The sequence below is a fragment of the Rhinoderma darwinii genome, chromosome 9 (assembly GCF_050947455.1).
Source record: "Rhinoderma darwinii isolate aRhiDar2 chromosome 9, aRhiDar2.hap1, whole genome shotgun sequence".
NCBI classification, from domain to species: domain Eukaryota; kingdom Metazoa; phylum Chordata; class Amphibia; order Anura; family Rhinodermatidae; genus Rhinoderma; species Rhinoderma darwinii.
The window spans coordinates 41,228,059-41,253,569 of NC_134695.1; the positions used below are offsets into that span (position 1 = coordinate 41,228,059).

Sequence of the window (25,511 nt, forward strand, 5' to 3'; positions counted from 1 at the left end):
CCATTTACAATATTAGTGTCTTCCTATGTCTCAGTAGAGCTTTTGGGTCCCGTCGGGCACTAGAGCCTGGGTGCGACTGGTACCTCTGCACCCTTTATAGCTACGCCCCTGCTATATATCACATATCTATGTCCTGTAGTCACATTTAATTGTGGGGTTCCTGAGCCTGTGTTTCCCCTCTTCCTATCGAGAACTTTGCTTCCGCCACATAAATTTCTTTCTCGCATGCTGGTCTCTGCTATCTTTTATAAATAATATCACCTGCCGGGAAAAAAGCATGAAATAGTGTAAGGAATCCAGGACTGCCGTGGTAAATCAAGGGTCTTGGAAGGAATGGTGACAAGAGAACAACTATTTACTGGTGATTATTTTAGGGGATATGATGGTTAGTAAATGCACTGTTCACATTGTGTTGTTTCAGAGTATAGAGTGCGTGATGCGGTAGCGGTATGACACAGCTTGGATTGCCTGCAGTCTGGCTCCCCTGAAGGCTGCGCTGAGCTGACACTACATCTGATTTGCAGCTGAACCGTCTCATGATGCTTGCGTGGGAAAGGAATCCTCTTCTCCAGCAGAACCTGGCGCAGGCCCTGCATGAAAAGCACAGGGGGAGGAGAAAGTCAGTGATCTAATCTGTTCGGACTCTGACAGCCCTGACTGCTGTCACACTGACGGACAACCTGTAACACTTCTTGGCTTTTTTTTGTGCCCTAAAGAGGCCTGTGGTTCTACGTTATTACTCACCTCATTGCCATGTAGGTTGGTGACAGCGCTGTGTGTACACTGCCATTAGAAGGGATTGGGATCATTTGAGGGAAGGGGCAGAAGAAAATTATACATCATATACATAGTAAATAACTGTAAGAAAATAATGTATGCCCAGGTAAGGTAATGTATAACTGGTCCACATGCACTCCACACTCCTCTTGATGCTAAGGCTACATGCAAATGTTGTAGAATTTGGTGCAGAAAATCGCATCAGAACCGAGGATAAACGCAGGTAATTCCGCAGATAAAATCCGTACTTAATAGTGCGTTTTCTATACATTTTTATGCGCAGTCTTTACATTTTGATGTGGAAATAGGCGCGGTTTTATGCTGGTGTTTTTTTTCTAAAATGTCAGATACAATTCTGAGGCGGAAACGCAAGATAAATTAACATGCGGATTTAAAAATACAGGTCAATTTTTGTGCGGAAAAATTCTGCAACGTGTAGATGAGATCACTTGGGGTCTCTTTTACTTTGCAAGTAATGTATTATGCTGAGAATTTGCCGCAGGAATATAAGTGTGGCAAACGCGCACGTAATACACATCGTGTGCATTTGGTCTAACCCGCCTGATTATTCACTTTTGGAGCTACTTTCACACCTTGGTTGAACCTTTACCAACGTATAACGGAACAGTAATTCCAATATATATTTTTATATTGCTCTATGTGCAGAATACAAATTGCTGTAAGTGACTGTATTAATTCTGCTGAAAAAGTGGATGCTCGGCTGATTCTGTATGGATTTGTATGCAGCAACATGCATCATGGGGTCCCAGTGCTTGGACCCCCACCGATCTAACATTTATCACCCATCCAGAGGATAGGTGATAGATTTTAATGACTGGAATACCCCTTTAAGGATAGGTTCACCAAGGTTGTACACTGTAAAGATCATATTATATAAATAGCAATGCCGTACTGTTAATATTGGAATTATCCCTTTACTAGTGAATGCATTGTAAGAACACACAGAGCCACAGAAAATGTTGACTTTCCGTAGTCGCTCTGGACCAGTCATCAGCTCCAAGCCAGTGATTCCCTATAGAGTGTTACCTTACATAACCTTGTTGTAGTACTATACATGTGTATGGATGTGTGTGATAAGCCTGCGTCCTGCGTGCAGTTATCCTTATCTTACAAAGAAACACCAGCGAATTTCTGTCTCTGAAGAAACGAAAGAACCATCTTTTCATTTTCCTGAATATTTCTCTGGTGCAGCTATGGAGAAACTTCTAACTTTCCCGATACACTAAACTATAGGAGGGAAACAAGAACAATAATTAGGGACAAACGCAATGGAGATATACTAAATAAAACAGGCTAGAATTCTGGCTCAAATTGCCAAATGTGCGCCAAATTTATTTTGTGTTCTAGATATTTTTTACGCCTCATGACCGTAGAGGAGATAAAATGTGCCAGATTCATGAATTCATGTGCCATTCTGTCCAACGTGCGTAAGAGGATGTGCCAAATTTATCATATAGCGTGCACCACTGTCATTCATTTGGCACAGTTTCCACCTGTCAACTCTAGTTCTATCCCGCCTAACTTTATGATAGTATTAAATAAATCTACTCCATTTGTTTCTAAATGTGAGTGTCTCATAACGGTCAACAGCTTGAGACGGTGCCCCAAATTTCAGAGTGTCGATTTAAAGATAATCTGTCAGCAGTTTTGAGTCCTCAAAACCGCTGACGACGTTCAATACAGGACGGGGAGAGCCGTGTAACTATATCTGTGGTGTCGGTCATGCAAGTTGCATGACAGAAAAATGTAATGTCCCCGACATCGCGATCGCAAGTGACATGGAGGTGGCGCCTTCATGTTCAGTGCTTCAGGCTCTCTGCACTGAATGCTGCCCAGACCCTCCACTCTAAGTGACAGCTCTAACGTCCAATCAGGACACTTCTAGGGTTGTCACTCAGAGCAGTGGGGCACTTGCGATCCTGGCTGGTACATTGTGAATTAGAAAGAGCATCTAATCTCATCTGTCTGATGAGACCAAGTCTTCCCATTAAATATAATTGGTCCATTTATTGGGCAAACGAGCGTTCATATAAACGCTCGATCAATGTGTAAACAGGGTAACGATCGGCTGATCGTATCGTGTATGCAGCACAATATATTAGTGTCGGCAGCACATCTGCCTGTGTGAACAGGGAGATGCGCTGCCGACGTGATGGAAATGTATGGGGACGAGCGATCGTAGTAATGATCGCTTGTCCCTAGAAATTACTTATTATAGTCAAATGCGCGCTAATCAACGAGTTGTCTCGTTAATTGGTGCTCATTTTTACGGCCCTCATTGGCTGGTGTAAAAGGACTCTTAGTTTTCCTGATTCTTAGTGACCTAGCATTTAGATTAGATGTAAAAACTGGGGAATTTATACTCTCTAGTGTCTCCCTGAGACTATATAAAAAACATAGTGTTGCCCGTTACAACCAATCAGATCACTAATTCCATTCAATTTAAACCTGGAATATGATTGGTTGCTGAATACAACATGACAACTTTCTATTAGAACTTTTTCTGACACTAACTAATAAACTGACTTATACTACTATATACGATCTGTATCAGATAAGAAAGTCATCTGTGTGATTTATATGTCTTCTATGTATATGCATATACATCATCTACTCACCAAGTGCAAGATAACCAATAAATCTGACCATAGCCAAAACTATGTGTGTATCCAGTGAACTAAATTTGAATGGAAATGTAGAGATTTTTTTTTTATTTTCAGTAGCATCGACACATACCTAGAAAGCAGGCAAAATCCGAGCAGACATGGCCACTTCAATTCTTCTATATTATTCCTAAAGTAAAGGGAACTGTCAGATATGGGCACTAATGGTACATTATTTTATGTAATTACTTCTGTTCCTGCATTAAAAACAAATTGCATAAATCAATAGTACAAGTAAATATAAGAAACTTTGCAATATTAGAAGAAAAATGCCTCTTTCTCCACTTATAGACACTTCTCCCCTTCCCCCCGCATAGATCATTCAGTCTCAATTCACTGCATAAATTGTCTTGAGAGACCAGATGGATTATCGGCTCAGGCTATATTCACATCTCGTTTTTCAGGCATGTCAGAGGTATATGTCAGGTGTATTCTCTGACGTATGCCACTGTATGGCATACAGTGGCATACATCAGCCATTTACTCCCATTCTAAAAAAAAGTATACTGCGCAGTATACATTTCTTACTGTGTCGCACTCCACGCTTTTCTTTATAATGAAAAAAAAGGTATGTCGACACATACCGGCCCAGCGTATGCCGAAAGGACACTTTTTGTGCCATAAGCTGGGTGCATATGGGCTATAGACACTTTGGAGGGTACCAATGTGCTTGAAAAAAGAGATGTTGAACCGAGCTTTATTGAAGCATCATGTAACATGCTGCCCATAGAAGACTGTGGAGAGGTGGAGCAGGGAGCAGAGCGAGAGTGCTGGATTCTCCGCTACACTGCTCCTTACTGCTGTATAATCTCCTCCATGCTGCTGCAGCTTCTATATACACTACCGTTCAAAAGTTTGGGGTCACCCAGACAATTTTGTGTTTTCCATGAAAACTCACACTTATGTTTACCAAATGAGTTGCAAAATGACTAGAAAATATAGTCAAGACATTGACAAGGTTAGAAATAATGATTTTTATTTGAAATAAGAATTTTCTCCTTCAGACTTTGCTTTAGTCAAAGAATGCTCCATTTGCAGCAATTACAGCATTGCAGACCTTTGGCATTCTAGCTTTTAATTTGCTGAGGTAATCGGGAGAAATTTCACCCCATGCTTCCTGAAGCCCCTCCCACAAGTTGGATTGGCTTGATGGGCACTTCTTGCGTACCATACGGTCAAGCTGCTCCCACAACAGCTCTATGGGGTTGAGATCTGGTGACTGCGCTGGCCACTCCATTACAGATAGAATACCAGCTGCCTGCTTCTTCCCTAAATAGTTCTTGCATAATTTGGAGGTGTGCTTTGGGTCATTATCCTGTTGTAGGATGAAATTGGCTCCAATCAAGCGCTGTCCACAGGGTATGGCATGGCGTTGCAAAATGGAGTGATAGCTTTCCTTATTCAAAATCCCTTTTACCTTGTACAAATCTCCCACTTTACCAGCACCAAAGCAACCCCAGACCATCACATTACCTCACCATGCTTGACAGATGGCGTCAGGCACTCTTCCAGCATCTTTTCAGTTGTTCTGCGTCTCACAAATGTTCTTCTGTGTGATCCAAACACCTCAAACTTCGATTCGTCTGTCCATAACACTTTTTTCCAATCTTCCTCTGTCCAATGTCTGTGTGCTTTTGCCCATATTAATCTTTTCCTTTTATTAGCCAGTCTCAGATATGGCTTTTTCTTTGCCACTCTGCCCTGAAGGCCAGCATCCCGGAGTCGCCTCTTCACTCTAGACGTTGACACTGGCGTTTTGCGGGTACTATTTAATGAAGCTGCCAGTTGAGGACCTGTGAGGCGTCTATTTCTCAAACTAGAGACTCTAATGTACTTGTCTTGTTGCTCAGTTGTGCAGCGGGGCCTCCCACTTCTCTTTCTACTCTGGTTAGAGCCTGTTTGTGCTGTCCTCTGAAGGGAGTAGTACACACCGTTGTAGGAAATCTTCAGTTTCTTGGAAATTTCTCTCATGGAATAGCCTTCATTTCTAATAACAAGAATAGACTGTCGAGTTTCACATGAAAGCTCTCTTTTTCTAGCCATTTTGAGAGTTTAATCGAACCCACAAATGTAATGCTCCAGATTCTCAACTAGCTCAAAGGAAGGTCAGTTTTATAGCTCCTCTAAACAGCAAAACTGTTTACAGCGGTGCTAACATAATTGCACAAGGGGTTTCAAGTGTTTTCTAATCATCCATTAGCCTTCTAACACAGTTAGCAAACACAATGTACCATTAGAACACTGGAGTGATGGTTTCTGGAAATGGGCCTCTATACACCTATGTAGATATTGCATTAAAAACCAGACGTTTGCAGCTAGAATAGTCATTTAGCACATTAATAATGTATAGAGTGTATTTCTGATTAATTTAATGTTATCTTCATTGAGAAAAACTGTGCTTTTCTTGCAAAAAGAAGGAACTTTTGAACGGTAGTGTATGTCATAGATAGAGACATGAGAGCAGGATTCTCCTCTTCTATGGGTGAAGACATGATAGTCGTTAGGCTCCACCCACTATCTCAGAGACAACTGAGAATTAGTGCTAGAGCTGCTAAATAATGCAGAATACAAGTCATATAATGGCCAGAAATAGTGTTATCCCTTTTGTACACATTCCTCATGGCAACTTATTCTGAAAAGTCACCTGAAAGGTTAAGTATGTTTTACAATAAAATTCTGCCTTCCTGCAGCCACCACTAGGGGGAGCTTACTGCATACTGTTTTATTATGTACTTTAATGAGAGCTTTATAAATCTCTATGCAGCAAACTATATGTCTGAGTAAAGGGAAGCAACGCATATGGACCTTTGACTTTTTTAACTTAAAAAAAAATTTTCTTAGCAATTCCATGCATTACAGTTACTTCAGAACAAACGTCTAGCATTATTTATCCTGAGCTACCTGGTTCATGAATACATTGTAAGAACTGCAAAACTTCAAAAACTATTATGACAATTACACAGACCGAGCCATAGGCAACAATAAAGAGAAAAGTGTTTACTTTGCATAGAATGCAGTTATATTCCGTTTGGGGTTTATGGAAAGGGGGGTAACAAAACATAATGGGCATGATAATACATACGATCGATCGATAGATAGATAGATAGATAGATAGATAGATAGAATATATCACTTAGGCCCCATGCACACGACCGTAAAAAACGGAGCCATTCACTTTCATTGAACATTGAAGGGTGTCCGTGCCGTGGAAATGTTCCGGGAATTATGGAACATGTCCGTTCTTTCGCATTTTGTATGGGAGCATGGCCCGAAAATGCGGCTGTCAGTCAGCGGCCGGCCGTGCCCGCAATCGCGGGCCGTGATTGCGGGCACGGTCGTGTGCATGGGGCCTTATGGTATAATGATTTCTAAGGGTATGTTCACACGTAGAGTCAAAAACGTCTCAAAATATGATTTTCAGACGTTTTTTGAGCAACTCGCGTTTTTCGCTGCGTTTTCTACGGCCGTTTTTGGAGCTGTTTTCATTGGAGTCAATGAAAAACGGCTCCAAAAACATCCCAAGAAGAGTCTTGCACTTCTTTTGACGAGGCTGTAATTTTACGAGCCGTCTTTTGACAGCGACGCGTAAAATGACAGGTCGTCGGCACAGTACATTGTAAAGCCCATTGCAAGTAATGGGCAGATGTTTGCCGACGTATTGGAGCCGTTTTTTCCGACGTATTGGAGCTGTTTTTTCAGACGTAATTCGAGGCGTAAAACGCCTCCATTACGTCTGAAAACAGGTCGTGTGAACCCAGCCTAAAGGCTCAAAGTTCTTCTTTGCTCTAACTTTACCCTGGTGCTCGTCAGGTACCCGTGTCTGTGCCTATAAAGTGGCGCTGTCAGACATCAGGTTTTTTGGGCCTGTAAAATAAATTTAATATGTACAAGTGAATTTACATTTATTGACTTATATAGGACGTCAGACACACAACTTCACTTTATGTAGGAACCCAAACACCGAACCCTCTACTTTTTAGTAAAGAGAAATAACGTAAAGTGCCCCCCTTCATATGACAGTGGCACTTTAGATACAGCCATCTATAAGATGCCTAAGGGAGTTAGCGTAGCAGGGGCAGAGCGCTGATCGGAGGAGCTAATGGACGGCCATAGGATTGAGCGAAGGACTTACAGCGCTCCGGACGCTATTCTCCCCTTGTTTTCTAGTTATATACTGTGTTTCTGGAAAGCTGGGTGGCAAAAACTGCATGTGACTTTTCAGCTTCCACAAGATTGTCACCCACCGGTGCTCATAATTAGGTATAGTTGCAATTCAGGAGCCTGGAAAAGCTAGGTCAAATTGTTAGCTTCCCCAGAAGTAGCCATCAACTAAATAGATATTCTGGTTGGTTTGCCATGTAATGTCTATGGAAAGCTACGCCAATACCTAATTTTGGTAAGTTGGTTGCAGAGAAGAGCAACCCAATAATTTGGCAGCTACGTCCACACTTGATACTAGTTGTTTGGTGGTCCCGTGTCTGGAGCCCCGCAGGCTACACCACTGTTGGGATACATTCCACTCCCGAAGCGCTACACAGGGTTGTGCCAGTGCACAAACAACTCTGGAAAGCTGGATTCCATTATTTTACATGCCAAACATCCTGGATTTGCGGCACTATGGAGCCCTTTTCTTTCTATGACAGAAAACTACGACATCCACACAATATTTATGTTTTTGTGGCCAAAAACTATAGGTAAACTCCAGCATAAATCAGCAAGGATGTTTCGTCAGTGAATTTCTATTTTACCCACTGGTATGATGTTAGGTAAGGTAGGGAGAGGGTAGCAGTGTGTGTGTGTGTGGGGGGGGGGGGGGGGGGGTTTGCGGCCCACCTTTAAAGAGGACCTGTCATCCACCCAAAAACTGCAGCTGACATCCCAGTTAGACTGTAGGCGCCTAAGGCCTCATGCACATGGCCGGTGATTATTGCCACGGACGGCCGCGGACTGTCATCCGCACTTTGCAGGCCGTGCTCCCATTATAAAGTATGAGCACAGTCCGCAAATTCAAAAAATAGGACGTCCTATTTTTTGCAGGGTCATTCCTATGGCCCCGGCAGTTACCCGTTAATATATGTGTTCGTGGGCCATAGAAATTAATGGATCAGTATTTTAAAAATTACAGTCGTGTGGATGGGACCGTACAGTTTCTGGCCCTTCTTCTTTCTAGCCCCCCCCCCCATTCCTGAGATATCTGTGCTATTAGTTTTGGCACCTGATATGCAAATTAGGCGTTTGACCGTCAAGGAGGCGCGCTGGAGTACATGCCACTCTGATTGGATGCCGTCAGAGCGGCAAGGTTTACTTCACCTTGAATAGTGAGTGGTGTTAATCGCCCACTTGACAGTAATTTGCATATCGGGTGCCCGCCTAATGGCACAGATATACTTTACTTGTATCTTGTTTAAAAGAATTCCACATATTCACCTAACCTATGAGGGTATGTTCAAACGCAGTGGTTTCAGACGTAATTCTGGCGTTTTACGCCTTGGAATTACGCATGAAAAAACGCCCCTTATACACCTACAGACATCTGCCCATTGCTTTCAATGGGAATTACGCTGTTCTGTTCCCACGAGCCTTTATTTTACGCGTCACTGTCAAAATACGGCGCGTAAAATGACGGCTAGTCATGTCAGGAGAGGTGGAGGTCCATGACCTGGGACAAGAGGCCACAATGTGCTTGAACGTTTCTAAGCAGCACAAAAGGCGGTTTGCGTTCCCTACAATGGTGGGATATGGTCACGTGACATATTTCTGTGGTGTTCTTCCATAGGAATGAATGTTCTGTTATCAGAACGCTTGTTTTTAATCTGTTACTCTGTGTCACACAAGAACTTACATAAGGATATAAGTCCCATACATTACAGACTGGAGGGACATGGTACCAGCCAACAACTGGCATGTGCTGTGCCCACCAACTTGTTTAGAAACGGCCATAGTCAGCTATATGGTAACCCTGCCCAGCCAGTGTGTGAGTCCAGCAGCCATTACATATGGGTGTATGATGTGTTCTATGTGGACAGAGAGGGGGTAGACCATTGCCCGGGGGGGGGGATAGCCCCTGCTGTGACAGTGGTAACCCCCGGCAGACACGTCCTGCCTCCTCCTCCTCCACGCAGTCACTAAACCGAGCTGCGCACTTCTCTCTGATCAGCAGCCGGAGACTCAGCCGGGCAGCCAATCAGCGGCCGGGAGACAGATATGCAAATGAGGCGGGGGAAGATCTCACGCTCGCCGTAAGGGGTTGGAGTGGCCGCTTTATCACCATTGGGAAACTTGGCCTCATAGAGCAGCACCAGGGAAAGACCCCCTCCCTCCTCATCATTATCGGCCCTTCCTCGGGGGGGATCGATAACTGGGATCGATCCATCGGTGATCAGCTCTGGGGAGGGGGTCCCCGCCTACAGCTCCACCCCGTTCGGTCGTGTCTCGGGCGGGATCCCGGGTAAGCTCACATGTTGGCTGGGGCACTGATAGTTGGGCGAGGGTGGCATGGTGAGTGGCGGGTATGACTTAGGTTGAGTTCACACTTGTGATATGTTGGCAGGTGGATCAGGTCTGTAGTGAGAAGGGGGTGAGGGTCTCACGTTATACTGTATAATAAGAAAGGAGGTGGCGTTGGGGGAGGTGCCCCCTGCTAGTGGTGCCGGCACTGGGCATGTGGCCTCATAAGTCTCAGGTGTGGGCACAGTGCATCACATGGTCATCTGGGGCCATGAGGTGGTGTAAAATGCCATGTGTGATGCCCCTCTGGCCACCATTGGTAGTATATGTCACCTGTATTTCTGTTCTGTGCCAGGGGGTGCCTGTAGATGTTGTGTGGCACGTTCCCATAAGTCCTATAGGTCTATGGAAGGGGCTAGATCTGGAATGGTGCCCACTGAGGACGTATGCCCTTGGCATGTATATTCTACATATAGGGGATGTGATCTACCACAGAGGTGACAATGCTGTTTCTCAGACGTGGTGATATGTTCCCTGGCAGTGCTTCCTACAGCGTGGGCTATGGCAGAAGTAGTGTTAAAGGGGTATTCCGGTGGACGGAAGGCATTACAGACCCCTACTGATGCCCGGACAAAAAGGGCACCAAGCTGATGAAGTGGTCAGAGCCCATGGCGCTTGTGGTTTCCAATTGGAAAAGCCATTGAACCAAATTGTATTGATGTTATATGTCACATATAGTGATGCCCTGTACCCGTGCCTGAGACTTATGATGCCCAGTGCTGGGGACACCTCCCCCGTGTCACATCTTTATGTGTAAACAGGATAAACATTTTAACACTCTACTGACCAGGCTAGTTGGTGGCTTTGGACGTGTGCTGACCAGTTATGGTGGCGTTAATAGCAATCCATCGATCTGTTAAACGTTCCTGCCGCAGTGGTGCTGAAATTGACAGCAGCTTTGGCGTGATTTAGTGAACGGAGGCCATGCCAATCACGCAACCTCTGCCATTTACTTCTATTGGGGTGGGAAAGTTGTTTGAGTAAAACTGCATGACCCGTCTGTGTCCGAGCTCACGTGGCTGGAGACGCAGGGTATACGTGTGCTGGCAGCTTATTCACTTCTGCGCCAAGGCTGTGGTACATGTGGTGGGTACTAGATCTAGAAAATTGTGTGACGTGTGTTGTACGAAGGGAAACGTGATCTACAGCAGTGAGGTGATGTGACTGCTAAACTGACCCTTGGCAGTGAGGCCTACAGCATGGCATCTCTAGCTAAAGCGAGTGCCACTATGTGCACTGACTCTCCACATTGGCCATATACATGAACAGGGCATATGGACACGGGTTCGCCAAAGTAGGCAACGCCTTTAAGGTTAAGGCACTAAAGTATTTTTATTCATAAGGCCTTTCCACAAACTTGAAAAAGACAAGGTAACGATACCGACATGACAGTTTTACCTGCAAAAATCACCGATTTGCAGAGAAACCAGCTCGGCCAAACAGGGTCCGTATCCTAAATCTTAACCTTTCTAGTGTCCACCTGTGTAAAGTCTTCTTTACTATTCTATCCAGCTGTTTCTAGTGATATCTGTTCATGGCGACGCTGGGTTAGAAGTAAAAATGCTATTGTTCATCTCCCACAGGGGATGTCACCCAGCTTTCCCAGAGTACAGAATGGCCAATTTGTTATTTTCCCTACGAATATCGCTGAGTAACCTGGCAAATTTGCTCTTTAGAAGTTTGGGAAAGTAAAACGACAACACCTATGGGAACTGTGGGGTCCTTATTAATTGTTACCCAGCTTTCCCTAAATGGCTAAATAGACTAATATTCTATATATATTCTCCGATTGGAGATCCTGTTTTTATTGAAAATGGGATATATACATTGAAAAGTGGTTCTTAAAACTATACGAATGAAGCTAACTTCATGTATTGACTTCCCGGTGAGTAGCTGCAGTGTAAAGCATGGGGGAGACACAAAGCATCAGCTCGTGAAACAAGATATGGATCAGATGCGTGTAAGATAAGCTGCCGTCACTAATCCTAGCTCAACGCTGTAGAAAATATACAGCAGATCAGCGTGACCCATAGGTAGAAGCTAGCGTAGTATAATTTTTTTTATATACTGGCTTTAATCGACCGATAGCGCATCACACCCCTGATCTCCATCAGTCATCTTAAAAGTATTATAGCTGTTCTTCATTGGAGTCAATGAAAAACTGCTCCAAAAACGTCCCAAGAAATGTCCTGCACTTCTTTGACGTGGGCGTATTTTTACGCGCCGTCTTTTGACAGTGACGCGTAAAATTACACCTCATCTGCACAGAACACCGTAAGACCCATTGAAAGCAATGGGCAGATGTATGCAGGCGTAATGGAGCCGTTTTTTTAAGGCGTAATTCGAGGCGTAAAACGCCGGAATTACGTATGAAAATAGGCCGTGTGAACATACACTCAGTGTGCCCATAGACAAATGTAAGCCGACCCCTCAGATCTAAGCGGGGTCAACCGACTGTGTTTGGGGGTGTCCCGACTCTCCAACGGTAGATGTCGGGGGTGGGGGGAACCAGCGGGCATGTTGGATTTCATGGCAGATGTGGCATCAGCGAATTGCCCTCTCCACTGAAAACAAATGCTTGGTTGAGTGTGTATGGGGGAGTCGGGAGGAATAGTTGTTGGTTGAACAAGATTGTTCGGCCAACAACTAACGTAAAGGCAGATTAAAGGGCTGTTCCCATCAAAGACATTCATGGCATATCCACAAGATGTGCCATAAATGTCCGATAGGTGCGGGTCCCACACCTGTGTCTATAACACCTGACACCCGTCCTCAGTCCTGTCACTGGCAGATCAGATGGTCAGGTTTTTCGGAAACAAACCACCGACCGAATCTTGCTACGTTGTTTCCAGAACTCATAGAAGTGAATGGGAATTACGGAAACCACGTAGCACAGCGAGCGATGCTGGTTCAAGAACTCGGGAGTGCATTGACTTGGGCGCAGATGGCGTGTGTGAACGCTGCACATGTTGAACTTACATTTTTAGGGAGTAGTGAGCTTGGGTTTGATTATTAGCCACAAAAATTAAAAGGGGTTATCCGGGAAATGATTTTTATTATTTTTTAGGGGCTGCAAATGAAATAAATAAAACAAGAAAGCAATACTTGCCTGTCTTTGCCCCTGGTGATCCAGCGTTGACGCTCCGGCGGCCCTTCCTTGCATGTGACTGGCCCTGCAGCCATTCAGAGGGCTTCTCGACCATATGTTGTATTTCTGGCATTATGCTTCTGCCACCACCAGAGAGCCCCCCGCTGTGCCCTCTGATTGGCTGCACGCGATGAGCATGTAAACAACCACTGGGAGTCAGGTAAGTATTGTTTTTTTATTTGATTTATTTCATGTGCAGCCCCTGAGAAAATTTCACTTCCCCCATAACCCTTTTAATTTTCTACAAACATTCCGCTTTGATACAAAATATCACGAAGGTGCCCATGTGTATAAAGTGCTGGGTGGCATTTTCACAATGTGCCAGGTATCTACTTTAAGAAAATAGGAGTATAGGGTAATGTATGATTTTTATATATTTTTTAATTCAGGTTTTGTTTGTGTATGTCAAAAGTGTAAAAATTGTCTGAAAGCCCCTGACAGCTGAAGGGTTAAAGGAGATGCTTAATGAATAATTATTTAACCATGTTGTTTACCAAGAATTGATCGGAGCGCGCTTGTACTATTAGCCACTGTCCAGGTCTCCACGCTCCTGTGGAGATGTGGTCAGGTCACCCACGTTTTGAGGAAATACTGATGGTTCAGATTTATACGTGCCATCACCTTTGCCAGAGAGGGAATACAATGGCCACTGGATCCTTGTAGTGGAGCTTTAGGCCGTGTTCCTCCCGTAGCGTAAATGCTGCAGAATTTCCGCAACGGAATTCCCGCAGCATTTACAGTAGCAGCAAAGTGGATGAGAGTTAGAAAATCTCATGCCCACGCTGCGGAAAAAAACCCGCAGTGAAAACGTTAATAAATTGACCTGCCGCAGAATTTAAATCCGCAGCTTGTCAATTTATGCTGCATTTTCTGTTGCGGGTTTTCCCCATTGAATTGTATGGGCATGCAAAACCCTCAAAAGAAAGCCAAGAGTTGCGACTTTTGCAGGGGAATCGTAGCGATTCCGCCGCAAAAATTGCAACTCCAGGAAAAAAAAGAAAAACATTCTTGGGCCACGTGCACACGACCATAGATTTCATCCGTAATTACGGACCCATTTATTTCTATGGCCGACTGACTCCTTCCCGTGTATTTACAGGAAAGTGTCCGTGCCGTAGAAACCTTTCGTAAAAAATAGGACATGTCCTATTTTTTTATTTTATGGACCTTGCTATCATACTTTATAATGCTTTACACAGCGGAAATTCCAGCTGAAAAACACAATGTGGTGCGGTTTTTCGGACGGAATGTGCCGCGGGTTCTGACTCGTGGGAACCCGGCCTTAGGCTACATGTAGACGTTGTGCGTTAAAATCGCAGATAAACGTAGGTAAATCTTGCCGGTAAAATGCAGACTTAATAGTCCTTTATAGTTTATTCGTTTTTAAGTGCGGCTTTTACATTTTGACGCGGAAACAGGTGCAGGTTGTATGCTGAGGATTTTGGTGTGTTTTTTTGTTAACTTAGATACAGAAATGCAAGATAACTTGACATGCTGTGGATTTTAAAATGCGCACCGCAGGTCAACTTAAGTGCGGAAAAATTCTGTGATGTGTAGATGAGATTACGTAATCTCTTTGGTACTGTATTACACAGGCGAATCCGCATCGTTTGCATGTGGCCTTAATGGTATCTCCCACAATCCGGATATGTTGCAGACCTTCCCCAGCATTTTACAGATTTTATCAAATCTCATCCACTCGCTGCGGAAAAATTCTGCACAGAATATCTGCCTAAATTGACCTGCGGTGCGGATTCTAAATCTCTGAAGAATGTCGATTTATGTTGCAGAAAGACTGCACATTTGTTGCAGAATTTCCCTATGGAGCCTAATGGAGAATGACAATAGTTGCGGAATGTACTGCAATGATGTATTTCCAGCAAATTCCGTAGTCTCCAAAAACCCCCAAATTTAGGCCTTATTCACATGGCCGTGTTTGGTCTGTGATATACGGACCACATGTCTGCAGCATTTCCTGGACCGAACACTGTTCACGGAGCCGGGCTCCTAGCATCATAGTTATGTATGACGCTGTCACTGCCTCGCTGCGGGAATACTGTCCCATACGTATATCACAGACTGAACGCGGCCGTGTGAATAAGGCCTAACTCCCCTTTCCTGGCGCTCCTTTAGCGATGTGTCCCTGCTCTTCCGGATGCTCGGCCTCCTGTGATGCCGCTTCATTACATCTGGCCCCTGCAGCCAGTCACTTCTTGTTGGCTTTACAGAAAGCAGACGGGAGAGCAGGGACGCGTTGTTATGGCCACGCCAGGAAAGTAAGTATAGACTTTTATTTTGGCCCAGCCGTTTTCTGTACTGGTGAATCTGATCGAATATCCGCACCAAATTTAAAGCATCATTTAATGTGAATATTCGGCTGGATTTCCTTGCGGTTTCTGGGTCAGATACCCCGCAAAATTTTCCGATCCGTGAGAACATGCCCTTAAATGGTTGTCTCATGAAGAGAAGTCGCTGGCTTCTCTAACCCCCGGCGAAACCATTCCCTTCAAGAGCAGCTGCGGCGGAAATGTAGTACATGTGGCTATTCGAATGGCTGACCATGTAATAAATGGATGGCTAGAGTCCATCTAGTGAGTGCTGCTCTTTGTGAGTGCCTCTCTACTCTAGCTAATAGATGGATATCCCGAGCAGATATGACATTCATACGGCCTAATACTGAACGTGGACACGGGCATTTAGGCTGGAGTCGCACTTGTAGTTTTTGTGGTGTTTTTTTGAGACAAACACGTGTGGATGCAAAAGAGAGGCAACGTATCTGTCTTTCCTTTGGGCTCTGTTCACATGTTTGGTTTTAATCTACGGATTTGCTGGGGTTGTGCGGCTCTGTGCATAGCAGATCTGCACGAGGATTAGCCCTATTTACGTTTATTGTGGTAAATCTTCAGCATTTCCATCTGACATAAGCAGCATGCAACTTTTCTCAACAGCATTTGTTTTTCTGCCTTGCAGACAAAACTTTGTGCAAAAACTAAAAATTTTAGTTGCATGTGGACCGGCTTGCAAAAACCCTATTTGCATGCATTGGATGCACATTTTGGCGCTTAATCAGTGCCAGAATGCACGTCAAGTCCGACATGTGAACGGTGCCTTATACTCATCCTTTTTGGATTTACTCCTCTTTTTGGCTCAAAACGCTGCGTTTATCGTCTCTGGTTCGCTTTATTTTTTAATTTGTATAATGAAAAGTTCTAACATTTTCTAATACACTTTAGATAGCAATTCCTTATGGTTGTCAAGATCTCTGCTTGCTGTCGTTCAATAGAAACCTTCATTGCTCACTCCCAGGGGATATAAATCAGTCCTGGTCATGTCATGGACTGCGTGTTCATCACATGACCAGGACAGATCTATATCCTCTGTGAGTAAACAATGAATGTTCCTATCGAATGACAGCAAGCAGAGATCTTGAAAACCGTGAGATATTGATGCTGAAAGTATATTGGAAAAATCATATAACTTTCCATTATACAAAGAATAACGTTTTATTGGTTGCAACTGGAATGCTACTTTTGGCCTCCACACGAAGGGATGGAAATGCTGCAGAATCTGTCTCGTGTGCGGGGGGCCGGAGATAAATATTTGCAGTAGTGAGCGGCAATCTCGACCGTTTATTAATGATCCTGTCCGCTTTATATTTTGCACCACCTAGAACTTAAGAATTGAGTTGCTTTGCAGGTGAGGATTTCGTGAAACCGTCTGGATTAAGACTTCCTGCTGTAAGATCTGGTATAAAAACATGTTGACAGCTGGCGCTTCAGTTACAAGACCTCGTCCCTTGGGGCACACTTTTATCTTAATGTTACAAAATGGGGATTGCCCATAAGAGCGGATGTTAGACGCAGCCATCCGTCGGTCTTCATCTGTCATACGCTGGTAGTTGAGCAACACACAGGTCATCTGGGGAAAGGTGAATGTCCAGTTCTTCATCTACAGAGCGTACGGTGTCAGGCGGATCGTGGTGTGACCTTATTTCTCTTATCAGCTCCATTCTGGGATTTAACTCTATCACATTGTACCAGGGGAGGACAGAATACAGCCGTCTCTACACCAGGTATACCAATCCCAGAGCCACGCAATACGAAATCTAAAGAAAAGAAGCCATGAAGTAAAAGGCGTTTTCCACTCCTAAGAAATTGTTGGTCTGTCTTGAGGATAATCAATATCTCATCGCCGAGGTTCGACTCTTGGCACCCCCACCGATCAGCTGTTTTGTAGGGACCACAGTGCTCGTATGACCGCTGCTTCCCCTTCATTTCCGTTACTGCTCACTCTGAATCGCCGACACGCTTGTTGCGGCGGTTCACAGTTTTACAGCCTTCTACCGTTGAAGTGAATGGAAGACGGCTGCAAAGCCTCATGCACACGACCGTAATGGTTTTTACTGTCCACAAATACGGATGCACATCCGTAGCTGTCCGCAATTGTGGAAGCGCCATTAGACTTGATGCAATTGCGGACAAGAATAGGCCCGGACACACATCCGTAAATATACGGAGAGGTGTCCATGGCCAATAGGAATTAATGGGTCTGCAATTTCATCCGTAATTACGGATAAACTACGGTCGTGTGCATGGGGCCTTATTATGTGAACTCTGTAAAGGAAATTAAGTGGAAGCAGCGGTCGTACAAGCGCCGCAGCTCCTTCAAAACATCTGTTCGGCCGGGTAGCCAGGAGTCTAAATCCGACCGATTTGAGACATTGATTATCCTGAGGATAGGAGATCCATTTCAGGCGCCATTATCGTTTCTATGTGTGAGCCATCAGTTTTCACCACCAGTTCCACTGGTTTATTGTTTCTGAATGCTTGGACCCGTTTTAATCGTAATAGCGTTGACACTAAGAGGACCTGCTGCGGATTTCCCGTCGGGATTTGCAAGGACGTGTTGCCATGGGAGCACGGACTGTCGTCTTTTTGATTTGTTTTTTTTTGTCGGCCATTTAACACCGCAGTCAATCCAGCCGGCTATCCGTATACCTTGGTGTGAATATACGGTTTTCCCTGTGCGTTCTGGATCTGATACGCTGCAGACTTTTCTGCAGCGTATCCACCCAGTGTGTACATAGCCTAATAATCACAACGTGTAATTGTTTTCTAGGTGCATTGGCTACCTGAACCCCTGGGACTCTCCAGCACCGCATTATACTACTGTGTATTAGATTGTTTACAGATGTCAGACTTCTAATAATATACACACAGTGCAAAAAAATACATAGGTTCCCCATCTCTGTAGGCAATAATTCTCGCTCTGTGATAAGTATTACAACTAGGGTAGTCACCTTTTCCACAAAAAAATAAATACTGGGCGTATAAAAAGGTGTGTGATATTGGGGACGTGGCTTCACGTGTACACGTTATATTATCTAATATCCTTTTAGGTCTAGGGTAGTGAAACGGTTAACTCCAACATCCTTGGTGGTCTAGGGCATGGAATGGGTTAGTACCAACATCCCTGGTGGTATAGGACCGTGTTTCCCAATGCTATGAAGCGAAGTACCCCCTACCGCCGAGGCAATAATCCTACACTGTGCAGCGTATTGAAAGTACAGCATGTGCGCAGTGCGTGTACCCCTAGAGACGTGGCACGTGTCCCCTGGCGTATACGATACTCTGGTTGAGGACTAGGGCAGTAAGGGGATCCCTGGTGATACTGAAATTGTCATACAAAAGCAGTTTCCGGTGGCAATCTTGCACCCCTCTTAGGGTATGTTCACACGGCCTTTTTTCGGGCCATAATTGCCCGAAAATCGGAAGCAGAACGTCTCCAAACATCTGCCCATTGATTTCAATGGGAAAAACGGTGTTCTGTTCCGATGGGCTGTTTTTTTACGCGGCTGTTTTGAATAAGATGTGCATGTCACTTTTTGGGATGTTTTTGGAGCCGTTATTTCATAGACTCTATTGAAAACCGCTCCAAAAAACTGCCGTAAAAAACGCTGCGAAAATCGCGAGTGGCTTAAACGTCTGAAAATCAGGAGCGGTTTTCCCTTGAAAACAGCTCCGTATTTTCAGACGTTTTTCAGTTTGTGTTTGAACATACCCATACTCTGAGGTTTGGGGGCTCCGATGAGCTATTTTGATCGTGGCCTCTTTTAGGCTGTAATCATACACAAGAAATTGGCTAAAAAAAAAAAACTGCATCAAATATTACATAATATATCTTTATAGCGGTCGGGCTCTGTTTTTCTTAGATGGATCTACAGATTCCTTCTCTAGAAATAGTTAAATGATAAATGCGGAAAATTCACGCAAACAGAAAAAAAGTTTCATACTTACCCATAGCCATGGCGACGCGTCCCCTGTGCAGCCCTGCCTCCTGGGATGACGCTGCAGCCTGTGATTGGGTAAGTATAAGATATTTTTATTTATCAGAATCTGACCTTCTACGCCGCAAAAATCTCAACATCTATTTGTTGTGGGTTTTACCTCCCTATTGAATTTAGGCTATGTTCACACGGAGTATTTTGGGGGAGGAATATCTGCCTCAAAATTCCGTTTGGAACTTTGAGGCAGATATTCCTCTCCCTGCACGCCGATTTTCGCGGCAATTATCGCGCCGTTTTTCGCCCGCGGCCATTGAGCGCCGCGGGCATAAAACAGCGAGATATACGCTTTCTCCTGCCTCCCATTGAAGTCATTGGGAGGTCGGAGGCGGAAGCGCCCGAAGATAGGGCATGTCGCTTCTTTTTCCCGCGAGGCAGTTTTACTGCTCGCGGGAAAAAGACGCCGACGCCTCCCATTGAAATAAATGGGAGGCGTTCTCGGGCCGTTTCTGCCGAGTTTTGCGACACTTGGGGAAAACTTGCAACAAAAAAGGAGCGATTACGCAAATACAATTGACATGCTGAGGATAAAAAAAATAAATAAAAATGCAGGTGAATTATTTATCGTATAGTCAGCGGGTGGATGGGACGTGTTGAAATCTCATCCACTCTGCTGCTACTGTATTATGCCGCGGGTTTTCCGCAACTAAATGTGTTACGGAAGATCTGCAGTATTTACGCTGTGTGAACCTGGCCTAAGAGTTCACCTGTCACAAATGTGCAATTTTTAATCTGGGCAGGACAAATCCCAGGAACACGGTAGCCAACAGGCCTAGAAATATGCTACTTTGTTTTCCCTATTGATTTCTATGAAATGTTCTCATTGCTGGTTCATTGGCTCCAGGAGTGTTTATTACCGGAGTACCAGGTGTGCGCAATTTTTCACATGGACGTCATCCCTCATCTTACTTAACTGCACCGTCCATCCCCTTAGCTCCTCACTGGACCATGTAGTACAATGCTGTGTACAGAACTAATGTCAGAAACGTCTTAAAAATCTTCACTGTCGGCTCAAATTAAGCCAGTGCAACATGACGTCTTTGGCCACGACACCGACCTTACGGCCAAAGATTGCTGTGTTGCGCTGCCATATCTATCTTGTTTTTTCACCGATTGAGTGGTGTGAGGGCTTATTTTTTGCGGGACGAGCTGTAGTTTTTATCTGTACCGTTTGTTTTTTTTGGTACGTAGAACTTTTTATTAGATTTTTAATCTAAGTTGACCAAAAAACAGTGATTTTGGCGTTTCTTGCATATTATTTTTTTTTACGGCGTTCACCGTGCGCGTTTAACGCTATATTGTAATAGTTCAAACTTTTACGGACGCAGCGATACCAATTTTGTTTACTTATTACTTTATGGGGAAAAGGCAATCGTTGGTCCCGGGTGTCCGCTGTAAAATACAGCCGACACTCGCAGCATATGGAGCGCGCTCAGCCCCGCACCCGGACGTGATGGCACATCCGGGTGCGCAAAGGGGTTAAAACAGCCGCCACATGGACTCATGTATTTCAATGAGGCCGTTCACACGACTGATGTTTCAAAGCGGGGTGTGAAGAGTCCGTGAAAAAATAGGACCTGTCCTACTTTTTTTGTGCTTCACGCATCCCTTCATAGTCTATTGGGGGGGGGGGGGGGTGCGTGATAACACCTAGCAGGTAGGCCATGGTTGTGTGAATGTAGCCTTAGGGTATATTCACATGGCCTATTTTCGGGCCATAAACGCCCAAAAATCGGAAGCATACGGAGCGTTTTCACTAAAAAAACTGCCGCGAAAAAGTTCAGGTCACTTTTTGGAACATTTTTGGAGCCGGTTTTCATTGACTCTAGCGAAAAAAGCTCCAAAAACAGGCGTAAAAAACGCAGCGAAAATCGCGAGTGGCACAAAAAAAGTCTGAAAATCAGGAGCTGTTTTCTCTTGAAAACAGCTCCGTATTTTTAGTCTTTTTTTGACTCTGCATGTGAACATACCCTTAGGTTTATAGCTGAAAAAAGCACGTAAGTAATAAAAAATAAAAAAAATGCAATGAAAACTCACAAGGCCCCATTCAGTCGTCAGATTTTAGGTGCTGATTCTCCTCCGATTAATCTGCGACCATTTAGGGTATGTTCACCCGCAGTGCTTTCAGGCGTATTTCGGGGTGTTTAAGCCTCGAAAAATGCCTGAAAATACGGAAGTTGAACGCCTGCAAACATCTGCCCATTGAAATCAATGGGAAAAACAGCATTTCGTTCATACGTAAAAAGACGCTCCGTAAAAAGTAGTAGCATGTCACTACTTGGGGTGTTTTTTGGAGTTGATTTTCCATTGAACACTATGAAAAACGCTTCAAAAGAAGCTACAAATTAAAAGAAGCCTCATTTTCAACTTGAAAAACGCCTGAAAATCAGAGGCTGTTTTCTTTGAAAACAGCTCCGTATTTTCAGACGTTTTTTGTTAAGCGTGTGAACATACCCAAAACGTCTGAATGGGGTTTAAAACACCTCTTAATAAATTTGGGGTACCTTTGCCTTAAAATCCACGCCTGCTATGAGCAGAGGTAGCTTGGTGCTATAATTTACACCAATTTCTAAATACTGTATGTCAGAAAAATAGTGACCCCCTCCCCCAACTTTGCTTGCCTCTTTTCAAAAATGGTGGGATGGGTAAAAAATTGTAGTTTTAGCAAAAATTTGCCCAAAATGTGGGAAAACTGACGTAAATTGTCTAATAAATTCCCACAAATGTTTTTAATCTGAAGAACGATCCTAATGTACATAATGAATCCATGTGGTACCGATCTGTAATCCAGCGCCCATAGCAGGCCCTACCTATGAATGATCTCACTGGGCTGATCCGTAGTGCTGCCAGGGCTCACCTTGTACCCTATAGGTTAGTTTTCACCAGGAGTTGTTAGGGTAGCTCCTTTTCCTTAGGTTGTGTTACGCAGCATATCCGCCCTGTGCGCCACAGGAAATTCCCTGTGAAAAACTGCACCAAACTGGTGCAGTTTTTCGCCTGGAATGTACGCTGCGGAAAACTGACGTTTCATTCCAGGAGACTGCTGCAGCCTGTGATTGGCTGCAGCTGCGGTCACGTGGGATGAAGCGTCATCCGGGAGGCCGGGCCCCTGATGTCATCCAGGCCAGCCTCCTGGGATGATGTTTCACCCCATGTGACTGCCACTACAGCCTTCCATTGGCTGCAGGTGTCACATGGGATCATCATCCCAGGAGGCTGACCTGGAGGAAGAAACACAGACTTCTGGGTAAGTATAAGATTTATTTATTTTTGCAGAGTTGCGTTTTTTGCGGCGGAATCGCTGCGAACCCACTGCAAAAAAACAACTGCTATTTGTTGCGGGATTTACCTCCCATTGAATTCAATGGGGAAAGGCTGCAACAAATAAGCAGCGTTTACGCAAATGCAATTGACATGCTTCAGAATAAATTTCCGCACCGCTTGTCAATTTCTGAGCGTTTTTTCCGCTCAGTATTTAAGCAGTGTGTGGATGAGATTTGTTTTCTCGTCCACTCAGCTGCTACTGCTGTGAATTTTCTGCAACAAATTCCGTTGTGGAAAATCAGCAGCATTTATGCAATATGTGAACTGACCCTTACCCCTCTGAAGTGTGCACTGGATTTCAGCCTTCCTTCCAGGCGCTGCATCGATCATTGGTGCAGCACGATCACTAGTTCACCTCTAGTAGGGCTGATTATTTGAAGATCTTTTGTATTGAAACATGTCCTTTAAATAATAGTAGAACCTATTCTTCTAAATAGCCTTTTTGTAATGTTTTTAGAGCGGTCCCATGATGCATCATTTCATCTTGCCATTTTGAAATCCACTACAGCCAGAGCAGAATATAAGATTGCACCAGACTACGGACGCCTGTGCGGGGGTGGGGATGTAACAGTCGTATGTGGCTTCCAAAAAAAAATTATTTTTTGCTGTAAGGGGAATTCCACGTTTACCTGTCCTCAGACATGTCAGAAGATAATGTTTATTGAGGCTTGTTTGCTGGGATCCCGACCAGTTTTCAGAATCCATGCCCGCATTTTATTTTATTTTTTTTAAATGGCCCATAGCTTTCAAACGGATATTTGCTTTCATTACGTAAACTTCACCAGGAAATCTTCGCTACATTAGAATTGCTGGTAATACCCAACCACACTATAAATGTGCCCTAGTCCCCCCCCCCCCCCCTCCAGAAGCCGCAGAAAACTTGGCCTCCTCCTTCCCCCGCTCTGAATCTCTTGCAGACACCTTGAGCCTCCTTCTAGCTGTCTCATATCACACACGGTTTGCTTCCTTCTTGCTGTGTTAATCAGCATTAAATTCTGTCTGCTCCATATGCTTCATCCTTTAAAGTGCACCTGCCAAGAAATAGATAAGCCTTAGGCCTCATTTACACGAGCGTGTGCGTTTTGCGCGCGCAAAAAACGCTGCGTTTTGCGCGCGCAAAAGGCACTTGGCAGCTCCGTGTGTCATCCGTGTATGATGCGCGGCTGCGTGATTTTCGCGCAGCCGCCATCATAGAGATGAGGCTAGTCGACGCCCGTCACTGTCCAAGGTGCTGAAAGAGCTAACTGATCGGCAGTAACTCTTTCAGCACCCTCGACAGTGAATGCCGAACACAATATACACCAACCTGTGAATAAAAAAAGACTTTCATACTTACCAAGAACTTCCTGCTTCCCCCAGTCCGGGCTCCCGGCCGTTGCCTTGGTGACGCGTCCCACTCTTGTCATCCGGCCCCACCTCCCAGGATGACGCCGCAGTCCATGAGACCGCTGCAGCCTGTGATTGGCTGCAGCCTGTGCTTGGCCTGTGATTGGCTGCAGCTGTCACTTGGACTTAACTGTCATCCCGGGAGGTCGGACCGGAGTTATCGGTAAGTCAGAACTTTTTTTTTTTTTTACAGGTTCATGGATTTTCGGAGCGGAAGTCACTGTCCATGGTGCTGAACCAGTTTAACGCTTTCAGCACCGTGGACAGTGACTGTCTCCTGACGTCGCGTACCCGAACATTTATTACCGGTTTCGGTCAAAACGAGTTTGGCCGAACCCGGTGAAGTTCGGTGCGCTCATCTCGAATTTGACACTCCGTTTGGATGTTTGTAACCAGAAAAGCACGTGGTGCTTTTCTGTTTACATTCAGGAGTTTGACAGCTCTTGCGTGATTTTCGCGCATGCAACGCAGGACCGTCAGTGTGGCATGCGTTGTTTTCACGCACCCATTGAAGTCAATGGGTGCGTGTTGCGTGAAAAACGCAAGAATATAGAACATGTCGTGAGTTTTACGCAACGCACTCACGCAGCGCAAAATTCACGCATCGTCTAAACAGCCCCATAGACTATTATAGGTGCGTACGACACGCGTGAAAAGCACGCGCGTCGCACGCGCGTATAATACGCTCGTGTAAATGAGGCCTTAAAGGGTTATTCCCATCTTAGACGTCTATGGCATATCCCAGCTCTGAAACCCGCACCGATCTAGAACACCGCCTCTCTGAGCTACACTGTTTTAGTAACTTACATTGGGATTGGCGTTACGGACACAGCATAGCCCAGCGAGCTCGGCTGTTTCTGTAATCTTGACCACCTTGCTATTGACTTCCTGCCCGAATGCAGAAGCCAGCCGCCGCCTGACCAGGTGGGGTTGGGGAACCCGGTTCTCAAGATAGTTATTGGACCCGCATCTATCAGACATTTGTCATATCCTATGGATATGCCATAAATGTCTAAGATGGGAATACCCCTTTAAACTGAGACCTTTAAAAATGTCTGCAAACTGAACTTGACTGCCGGGTGACATGTACAGGTGAGTCCGCTGATTGGCATAAAGTCACTGACCAGGCCCAGAAAACACGCATTTTTATGGTACCTGCACATGGGGTGTAAAATTTAGCTGAAAATCCACCTGTGGATTTGGCCGAAATCTGTGTATATTCCGCTTCAAAATCTGCATATTACACATACGGATTTTGCTGCAGAATTTGTCGTGGATATTACAACATTGGTTATAGCAAAGTATATGTGCACCTGTGGATTGCCAGCGGTTTTTACTGCAT

The 25,511-nt window shown here is 44.7% G+C and overlaps 1 protein-coding gene and 2 long non-coding RNA genes across 4 annotated transcripts in view; 1 reads left to right on the forward strand and 2 right to left on the reverse strand.

Annotated features, from left to right (window-relative positions):
* Positions 1 to 1,674: 1,674 nt before the first annotated feature.
* Positions 1,675 to 9,568, reverse strand: LOC142660328 (uncharacterized). Its single transcript, XR_012850461.1, has 3 exons — positions 9,304 to 9,568; positions 3,535 to 3,591; positions 1,675 to 2,025 (listed from the first exon to the last, which is right to left on the reverse strand). It is a non-coding gene; the product is annotated as an uncharacterized LOC142660328 (long non-coding RNA).
* A 118-nt stretch (positions 9,569 to 9,686) lies between these two features.
* The window catches only part of CHD9 (chromodomain helicase DNA binding protein 9), a 174,241-nt gene continuing 158,416 nt past the window's right edge, over positions 9,687 to 25,511 (forward strand). For both annotated transcript variants that reach the window (XM_075837529.1, XM_075837530.1), the window contains exon 1: positions 9,687 to 9,909. The gene's annotated coding sequence lies outside the window, so the exon portion shown is untranslated. The remainder of the gene's footprint in view (positions 9,910 to 25,511) is intronic.
* On the reverse strand, positions 16,766 to 24,194 carry LOC142660329 (uncharacterized). The gene is made up of 3 exons (XR_012850462.1): positions 24,120 to 24,194; positions 19,413 to 19,470; positions 16,766 to 17,221 (listed from the first exon to the last, which is right to left on the reverse strand). It is a non-coding gene; the product is annotated as an uncharacterized LOC142660329 (long non-coding RNA).